The sequence below is a fragment of the Papaver somniferum genome, chromosome 5, assembly GCF_003573695.1.
Source record: "Papaver somniferum cultivar HN1 chromosome 5, ASM357369v1, whole genome shotgun sequence".
NCBI classification, from domain to species: Eukaryota; Viridiplantae; Streptophyta; class Magnoliopsida; order Ranunculales; family Papaveraceae; genus Papaver; species Papaver somniferum.
The window spans coordinates 68,883,864-68,894,432 of NC_039362.1; the positions used below are offsets into that span (position 1 = coordinate 68,883,864).

The 10,569-nt window shown below is 34.0% G+C and overlaps 1 pseudogene; it reads right to left on the reverse strand.

The window, feature by feature from the left end:
• Positions 1-5,180: 5,180 nt before the first annotated feature.
• LOC113281832 lies at positions 5,181-8,876 on the reverse strand (annotated as a pseudogene).
• Positions 8,877-10,569: the final 1,693 nt, after the last annotated feature.

Consider the following 10,569-nt stretch of genomic DNA (forward strand, 5'->3'; position numbering starts at 1 on the left):
TTATTAGCATACAAATGACATCCAAAATGCAACTATATGCAGTCCTTTCATACAAAAATATGCACTTATGTATCCTATCGAAGTACCCATTGACAACACTTATCAAATACCAAAAGATACATAAATATGTTGTATATGACACTTTAATAATTTATTTCACGTCAACAAAGAAGCAACATATTACTTATATATGCTGTCAACATATTCCAAATCATTATATCATGACTTAACATATGAGTTGCTGAAATTTCATGTCAAGCACCATAATAACTTGATGTAGTACATGTTTAAACTTATGGCTTAACTAAATTACCAAAGCATTTGTGATTCTCCTTTCCTTTCCATCATGATTAGTAAGTCATCAATTTTCCTTTCTCTCATAGTTGAAAGGTATTACTTCTATTTGTTGGAAAATTAAGAGTAACTACAAATAACTTGAGGTCTCAAGATTACAGACTGAATATAAAAAACGTATGGGATTTTCCCTTCATATATTTTAACCTCCACAAATTCGGTATTCTACTCTTAGAGATTCAAAGATTTACTTCTACCTCAACTAAGCAAGGATTTTATTGCACACACAACATAATCTTTTGATAGCTCGCGAAAGAAAAATAACAGTCCTACATTCTCAATGTAGAAGTATTTTGAATCCACAAGCGTAAGTGACTACATTTGGAAATTAAAAATCTCAACTAAAACTTTCTCAGGTTTTTTCATTCACTCAACGATCTAGGGATATCTATTTATAGGAGTCTCGTATCTTAAAAGTAAGATAACAACTCCCAGACATGAAAATTTTCATGCGAAAAGAAAAAAAAGTGAACAAACATTTTCCTACTTGTAATACAAAAATCTTACTAAACCTGAAACCATTCATGATAAGAAATAAAAAAACTAAGTAACAATAGGTAGATAAATCCTTATATTATTTATAAACAACTAGCGAAGTTTCTGGACACCACAAATCCCGATAATGGTCAAGCATAGATGCATTTCAAGATGTCATTCCAGCACCAATACATAATTATAGTTAGATTCAATAATGTGGTGAGCTAATAATTAAATCAAACACAATACAAGAAAACATAGGTTTTTCAATATTTGAAACTACAGTACTAGTACTTATATCTTAGTAATCTGGAATCCAAATGGAGACATCTTACAACTTTTGGAAACTTACTTAAAATAGTATTTATTTGGATTAGCGGGAAAAAAGAAACATGAACAAAAATACTTATATTCTGCATTTGGATTACTATAAACATGTTTATGTAAGAAAAATGCTACACTTTAGTACTTTACATACATATGAATAGAGAAGTATAAGACCTTATTGTCTTGATGGAACATGTATTGTGTACCATTACCAAATCCACCGGCAATATTCTATGTACCCCCCAGTTCCTGCTGCAATAAAATTACACAAAATGACACTTGAAATATAAGTAGGAATTATCTACTCCAAATCCTTCTATTGTACAATATGAATTAGTTTCATCGCATACCTTTACATGTAAAAGGTAGCTTGCTGTCGTAGGTTTATTTTGAAAAAATAACTGCCGCATTCTTTGTTCTCCTCGTGTGAAACTAGAGTGAAATGAACAAATAAGAAAGGAAGAATGACAAATAAGAGGCTGGAAGAATAGATAGACAGAGAGAAGATACACATATAAAAAACATCATTTTTGATCATATTACATATATATAGAGCTCCTTAATAACTACCCTAACTACCCAAATAACTGTACCTACATATCTGATATATGTACTACAACCAATATTACCATATTTAGGACCGTATCAAAAGATATTCTTCATTAACTTAAAACTAGATTACATAATCGTAATCTCTTCCTTGTTACTTAAAGACTTCTAATTAAGATATACCTTTTGAAATTTCCAATTATTATTTTTTTTTTATCTTAGAACTAGTTTGAATAATAATTTAGAAACTATCAAGAGTGTGTCAGCAATACAGTTTAAGAGTTTTAGTAATTGTAAAGCCTTTTTAAGGCCGTTTTTTATTGATAATTTTTTTCCAAAGTTGTTAGCAATGTAATCTCTAACAGTGTTTTGGTGCCAAAAATCCAAAATTTACAAGGGTGATTTGACTAGAGAGTTAAAGAGTCACTAAAAATATATATTTTTCAAAAAAAAAAAAAACTTTCTTCAGGTTCATTTTTGTTTGTTTACCGTGAATGAGAAAAAATTGAGAAGAAGAAATTTATTGGTGAAAACAAAGGATTTCGAGAGAAAAAGAAGAGCTATTGTGATGAAGGAAATAAAAACCACTAATCAAGTATCAGAATATGTTGGAAAACGAGGGTTTCCAATAAAAAAAACGAGAAAGAAAATATTTGATCAAGTTTTTGTTAAGAGAGAAAAACTATTATGGAGATATTTTGATGAGGATTTTTTATTCTGAATATATTGAGGGGTTCCATAATCTTGTTTAGAATAATGGTTTGATTCTTTTTAATCTAGTAATCATTTTTTTAATCTGATAGATATTTGATATTCTGCATGAAAAGATAAAATTTTTGAAGATGCAAATATGATTTGAATAACATGTTAAGGTTGTTGAAATAATTCTGGATGTTAATCAACTAATACTTGATCATTATTTATGATCAAAACATCAAGAAGAAGGTTACACATTTGTTGTTTCAATAAGTTATTGTATTGAGTTACTATGTAGTATAGTTTTCAATACTTTCGTGATTTCGGAGTAATACTAGTTTGATACTTGTTAATTAGTATTGAGTTTTCGGCTTGAATCCATATTCTGGATAAATTTTAGAAAGCAATTTCGGAAACACGTGTTGACGCTAGTTTAAACTCGAGTTAAGTTTAGAATTCAAATGCTTAAATATTTCATGACAGATGTCAAGACCGATCCAAAGTCACGAGCGATCCCAATTTAAGATTGTTCCCATAGCTTGTTCTAAATTGATTCTGACTTGTTTTGTATTTTTCGAATTGTCTGTTTCTTTTTTGGATAACAGATTTCGAGATATGCACAAGTTAAAATAGGAACGATTTTATGTCAGAAAATATTAAATAAAGTATTTAACTCTAATTTTTTATTATTTATATTCATTCCTTTGATACCCAAGGTAGAATAATTGAGATACATTTTCGTTACTTACTTAGAATCGAAGTTTGATGTGCTTTCATTTCCCAGAAGATTGTACATAACTAGTTGACTAATTTATAAAAATACATGGATTTGCAACTAGCTAATATTGGTTGTCATACTAGTAGGATATCTCAAGTATTAGTATTGGAATAAATTATTGATTATACATTTTGGTAAAAATATTTTCGTATTTATTACAAAATAATTTTTCAAGTTAACATAACAAATTATGTCAAGATATAAGCTTAATTTGGAAAGAGAAGTAATTGAATATCTTTTGAAACGATATAAATAGTGGAGCTTTGTATTTTTATAAACTCATCCTTGAACACATATGCGGCAAGTGTGAGGTTATTGTCAATAGCAAGAAGCCTAATTCTACAAATAGTACAGTTGGTGAAAACCTAAGATTGGTACTTAGTTTTCGTCTTTTATTACTTGTTTTTGAACTAACACATAGTTATCTTTTATATAAGTTTTATTCAGTGGTCATTCTCTTCTGATTTAAGGCCACTCAAGTCTATGAGGATTTGACTATACAGATTCTAGTGATTTAAAATCTGTAAACAGAACTATTGATTTGCTAACATTAACAGACTTCGTCATGTACGGCAAATCACATAATTGAATCAAATGCAGGTTGTTACTTTTGAAGATTGAGAAGATTGAAGACTTTGAAGATTTGAAAACTTTAATATTTTGATTTTTGTGTCATTATCTGCTTGACTTGATTTTCTGAAGAAAAAAAAAACAAGTAGTTTATCTTTGATAAACGTAAAGCTTGTGGATCGATAAATTGTTTCCTCTGCAAACATAAACCTTGTAATCGAGTGGATTACTTTTTATCGTTAAATTTGATTGATCTTATCAAGGAGTTTAGGATCTTTGATTATCTTGTCAATATTGGTAACTTAGATCTAAACGGAAGAACCTTGATTTTGAAATTAATCATTCAAATCTATGATTTGTGATTGGTAATAAGTAATTATTAAACAATTTGATTCTTTGTTGTTTGAAAGATGTCTTAAAGGAATTGGGTTGCAAAAATCTTCACAACGTGATTGTTGATGTGATGATGTGAAACTGTGTGTGAAACAACTCTTGACAATGGACGATGTTAGAGGATTCATGTGTGTTGGACAGATTGGTTGTAGACGCAATGATATTGAGAAAACTGAGTAACTAGGGGTAGTTATTCGGTCTCAATTACACAAGTTACTGTAGGCATTTGTGTAGCGGTTTAATTTTGAGAGTATACCTACACATTAAGTCGTTATTTGACCCAGTAATCCAACAAAAAACATGTCGAAACCATAAATTATTTGATGTCACCGCCTTTAACACCAGACAACTGAATTTGTCTTTACCCTTATACGATCCTTCCAAGTTATCGTACAATTCCTCCACGGCCACTACGTTCTTAATATTATATCATTCCAGGAAATCCTCGTTCGACATTCTTTGCTAACAACCTCTTCATCTTCAGGAGTAGGTTGGCGTAAGTATCGTTCTCCAAAATCATGCAGTTGTGTGGCAAAATCGCTTTAGAGAATAGTATGTTTTGTCGATCCCAAACGAGTGTAGTCATCGTTACTATCAACAGTTGTACTTTTGCTCAAACGTTCATCATCACTGCTACTAACTTGATATGTGGAAAATGCCCCATAACACTAGTTGTTGGATGTTGATGTCATTTTATTTCTTCATCCACTTCAAATAATTTTCATAACACTTTAAGAACAAATCTTGCTTCATACCTAGACTAGTATAACCAGCTTCCGAAAAATAAATTATAAAAGTCGGGTTATTATACTAGTCTAGGAATGAAGCGGTAAAAGTGATACTTTCGATCCGTTTCAGAAACAAGATTTCCCTATTGACAGAAAATGATTTGCCCTCACCAAAAGTTGGGTTGCCATAGTAGATGGTTTTTCTCTTGGCCTTGGTATTGCTTTATGGCCAACAGAAACCCCTTAATAATGCTTGTCCATATCTTTGTTTTACAGAAGTCTATTATGCCTCTCGTTTATTATTTTGATTGATGGTGAAGGATATATTGTTTATAACAACTCATCTTCTTCACAAAGCCTCGTGTTTTCTATTGGCTGGAGATGAAACATTGTTTTTACAAGCCGTTTACCCGTCACAAACCCAAGTGACATCTGAAAATAAAATAGAGACATCTGAAAATGAAAATGAAACAGAATCTTTCATCGTGGAATACAACTGCCCCTCGTCACGAGTAATAGGTGCTATCTTTTGGATCAGAGTTCTGTTTTAGATCCCTGAAGTTGCCTCCTAACCAATGCAGTATAGATTCCATCTTTGTCAAGAAGCTCCTCATGGGTGCCACTTTCAACTATCTGACCGCCCGATATGACTGCAACTGTGTCGGCGCTTTTAACAGTTGAGAGCCTATGAGCTATGACCAAGACGGTTCTGCCTTTCATTAAGGACTCCATAGCATCCTGTTGAACATCACAAATAAAAACGGTTATGCATGAAGTCTTAAACTTGAAAGAAAATACGGATCACTTCACTGATCAGTCTCGGAGGAATTTATGATATAACACTATCTAAACTTACTTGAACTAAGTATTCACTCTCAGCATCAAGAGCACTTGTAGCTTCATCCAAGAGGAGAATGCTGGGGTTCATCAAAAGTGCCCTCGCAATTGCAATCCTTTGTTTTTGTCCACCAGATAACCTCAACCCACGTTCTCCGACAAAGGTTTGATACTTCTCAGGAAATTTCGATATGAATTCATGAGCATTGGCCATTTTCTACAGTTGTCAGCCAGCGAGATTGAATAATTAGAGAATAAGCTGTTGGTGACTTATGATTGGGGAGAAAATGGTGATTGAAATGCTTACAGCTGCATTTTCTACATCGGCACTGCTAGCTTTGCCATCTAATCCATATGCAATGTTTTCCTCGACCGAGCAATTGAAAAGAACTGGCTCCTGACTCACTATGCTAATCTGCACATTTAGAGCAAACAGAAAAGAATAAAGATGCAGTAGATGATGGATGCAGAATCAACCAACTTTTATGAATTTCTTATTGAAAAATGAAAAAAAAAAGAAAAGAAAGAAGCTTACCTTTCTGTGGAGATGTTTATGTGAAACATCCACCAAGGGGACCCCATTTACCAGAATCTTTCCCTTAAGAGGGTCATAAAACCTCTCAATTAAGTTCGCTATTGTGGTCTGCAGTGAACAAACAAATAATGCTGAGCACTGCTAACGCAGAATTAATTTCCATTCCATAAGGTAATTGAAGTCATGATAGTTGGATACTGCACAAAGGGAAAGATGTTTTACTTTTCCACCACCACTTGGACCAACTAGGGCAACTTTTGAACCAGGAGTTAGCTTTAATGTGATTCCTGTAGTACATAGTTTGTTAGATTAAATCACAAGGTGATTTTCATTCGCAATTTACTTATTGAACAAACTCTTCTTTCCACTTAGCATATGTCAATATTAAAGCAAACCATGAGTTCTCATGTATGTTGTAACTGTATCTTACGGTACTATGACCTTCAAGAGTGCAAACCGTTGTCAATAAGAGCTACTAAAGCAATAAAATATGTAATACTACCTTTAGGACCATATGAGTAGGCCGAGATGGATAAGCAAACCAGACATCGTTTATCTCCACCTCTCCATCTTGATCTCTATCCAGCATAAAATTTTCATATCAGTTTCAATAAAAAATTACCAAGTCTTGTCCAAATTAGACTATGAAGCCACTTTCAACACTTATTACTTGGAGAGATGTTGCTAGACTGAGAATAGTTAAGGTATCAACCAAAATGTAAATGTGAAGACCATTAAACAACCCAAAAGGACATTTTTCTCCCGATTTTGCCATGGATGAGACACGATCTAGAAGTTGAAAGACCCTTCTACTTGCTCCTGTAGCCTTCATTGCTGCTGAATATAACCCAGACAGACCAGATACAGCACTTCCAACTGTGGTTTGAAAAGGTTGGAGAGGGTTGAATCAAGTTTCAGTTTTAGAGGTTAAAAAACCAGCCTATCAATGCGATCCATGCTAGCTTTAGAATGAATTTCATAGAGAGAATATACGTACCAGTAAGACTATAGAGAATGAAAGATGTGAGAGCGCCAGTTGTCATGGCCCATTAATTGCTAAATTAGCACCATAAATTACAACCACAGCAATTGATAACGTGGATGCTGCATTAAGTCCTCCAGAGAAGAGACCAACCACTTTCTGTACCAAAACACCAAAGAAAGCTAAGCAGCAAAAATAGAAAAGGTCACAAAACCAAAAGGTAGCAACTTACAGCTTGGCTTAGTCCAAGTTGCAAGGTCTCGTCCACCTTCTTGGAGTAACATGAGATCTCATAGTCCTCTTGAGCAAAAGATCTAACTGTGCGTATAGCACCAAAAGATTCCTAGAAATAAAAACTTCAATTTTTCTTAGTAATGTAAGTATAAGAAACATTAAATACCTGGTTATTGGAATACAACATTATGAATATAATAAATGTCAGAGAGTGGGTTAAGGGACCTCAGCAATTGATGCAGCTACTGCAGCTGCAGCTTGAGTCTTATGGGAAAGCTCACGAAGGTAACGCCCAAACTGGCGAACAGCTACTGAAATAACCGGCACAACAACCAGAGCCAACACTATACAAGAACGACACACAATGAGTAAATCGGTATTTTTGATTAGGTTCTTTTACACTTCTTCTTGGAACTGACAACTTACATGTTAGCTTCCAAGATGTTGTAAACATGAAGCCAAGACCAATACATGCAGTGGAGACATTTCGAAGGGCCTCGGAGAGATTGGTAGTTGCAGCATTTTTTATGATCTGGGTATCCTCAGATAACCTACTTAGGAGCTCTCCAGTTCTTGTAACATCATAGAAAGCTATTTCCTAAAAATCCATCCAAAAAAAAAGAAAGATCTAAAAACTAGGCAATAGCTTAATCTAAGAATCTAAAAATTATACACTATGTGCAGATTTAAGAGGTAACTAATAAGGCTTCGAAGCACTTACTTGGCTAACTAGGTGACTGAATAGATTCTTTCTGAGACGAGCTACAACCCTTTCGCTAGCAGAAGAGAACAACCATGCTCGAAGTGCTGTACAAGTCGAACTAAACAGAAGCCAACGGGTAAACTTGGATCGCCAAAACTGAGAGTATCAAGAATTCATGTACAACTATACAACAGCATCGATAAGATTTCTTCAAACTCACCCTATTAAAACAATGAACACAATACTTAAGATTGTATCCTTGACAGCCTCCCTAGCTTCCGATTGCTTTTCAGGAGTACTGATGTCTCCAGATACAATATCTATTATCCTTCCACCAAATTTTGGCTGCCAAACAACATTAAAATCACATTAAATTTTAGAAACAAGAGTAGGTGTTATAGAGCATAAAACATGATTCCTAAAATTAGAGATACCTACAATCAAAATATTGCTTGTAGAAGCTATCAACAAAAAAATAGTAGCAAGGACCAGTTTCCCCGCATCGGGCTTTGCCTACAATTAACAACCAAATGCTCAACAACACATCATACAGCAGCAAACTGGCTATAATTCTAATGAAACAAGCGCGGATAAGCCAGGTACTTACCAGCAGAACCACTCTACTAAATCGAACATTTCCAGCCTGAATTTCCAAAATAAGCCATAATAACATTTACACCAAACAGCTTCCATCAATGCAGAATTCATACAAAGAAAACGTCATAAGTTCAAAAAAAGAGAAGTAATTTAGAAACACCTGGACAGCATCACCATGCTCAAGATCAGTGAGGATTATCTGAAGACTGCTGCTCATCACTGTTCTTCTTCTCTACCTATATAAAGTACATGAAAATGATTCAAACACAAGGTTTAAACATGCAATTTGCAAATTAACAAAAGAACCGCAAATTAGAGCGTGTAATGGCGGAAAAGGGTTATAAAAACCTCACCTTTTGACTCAAAAGAGGTGTTGTTTCACTTGCGGAGGAACCCATGGTTGAGCCAAATAGTCGAATAAGAGAACTTCAATCCACAAGGGTTTTAGCTAAACAATCCAATTCTACAGGAAGTGAATGAAAGCAGAGTATCTATATGGGGGAGGTGATGAAAAGGAAATGAATGGTTAAAAGACAAGACAAAACGTCCTTCTTGAGATCAGTGAAATTGGAAAGCTTCGTCTTTTACAGAAGTCAAGTCAGTCAACTATTATTTTTCTGACAAAGTGGTTCCAGTCCTTTCTACCGTGGAGATGGCCCGCACTACGAACCCAATAATACTGTACTTCACAAAGATCTTATTAAGAATATTCCCCAGCTTACTTCTGACTCAGATCGGATTGTTTGTTTTTTCATTTTCTGATTTGAGGTGTTAATTCGACTTGTATATTTGAATCAGATAGGTATTTAAATCGTTTTCGGAAATCAGACGCAATATGTCATGTTCAGTTATAACGAATCTCGTTCAGATGAGTAGTATCGAGATGAGTCAGTTGAACCAGAAGAAAACCCTGGACAATCCTATTCTTATAATCACATTTTCAAAGTTAATTTGTCTCACAAACTTCACTACCCAACGATAGCAAACCTTTTTAATTGAAGGTTATTATTGGGGCGTCACACTCCAATAAAGGGGCTACACTTGGATTCTTAATGTCCAAAAAAGTGGTTATGGGATACCCTAACTATATACAAAATGTATAGATTACCCTTTAACTAGAAGTGATTTTACGTTCAGGTTTGAATTAATTCCAACCGTAAATTTTATTTGCATGTAATTTCACGTCCAGGTTTGGATTAGTTCCAACCGTAGAAGCTCATTTTACGTCCAGGTTTCTTTTAATTCCAACCGTAGAATCCGATTTTATGTCCAGTTTTCTTTTAATTCCAACCGTAGAAGTGATTTTACGTCCAGGTTTGGATTAATTCCAACCATAGAATTTTATTTGCATGTAATTTTACGTCCAGGTTTGGATTAGTTCCAACCGTAGAAGCTCATTTTACGTCCAGGTTTCTTTTAATTCCAACAGTAGAATCCGATTTTACGTCCAGTTTTCTTTTAATTCCAACCGTAGAAGTGATTTTACGTCCAGGTTTGGATTAATTCCAACCGTAGAATTTTATTTGCATATATTTTTACGTCCAGGTTTGAATTAGTTCCAACCATAAAAGCTCATTTTACGTCCAGGTTCCTTTTAATTCCAACCGTAGAATCATATTTTATGTCCAGTTTTCTTTTAATTCCAACCGTAGAAGTGATTTTACGTCCAGGTTTGGAATATTTCCAACCGTAGAAGTGATTTTACGTCTAGATTTGGATTATTTCCAGCCGTAGAAGTTTATTTTACGGCCAATTTTTCTTCCCACAAAAACTTTGTCCCAGAATTCACCAAGTATACAACAAAATTCA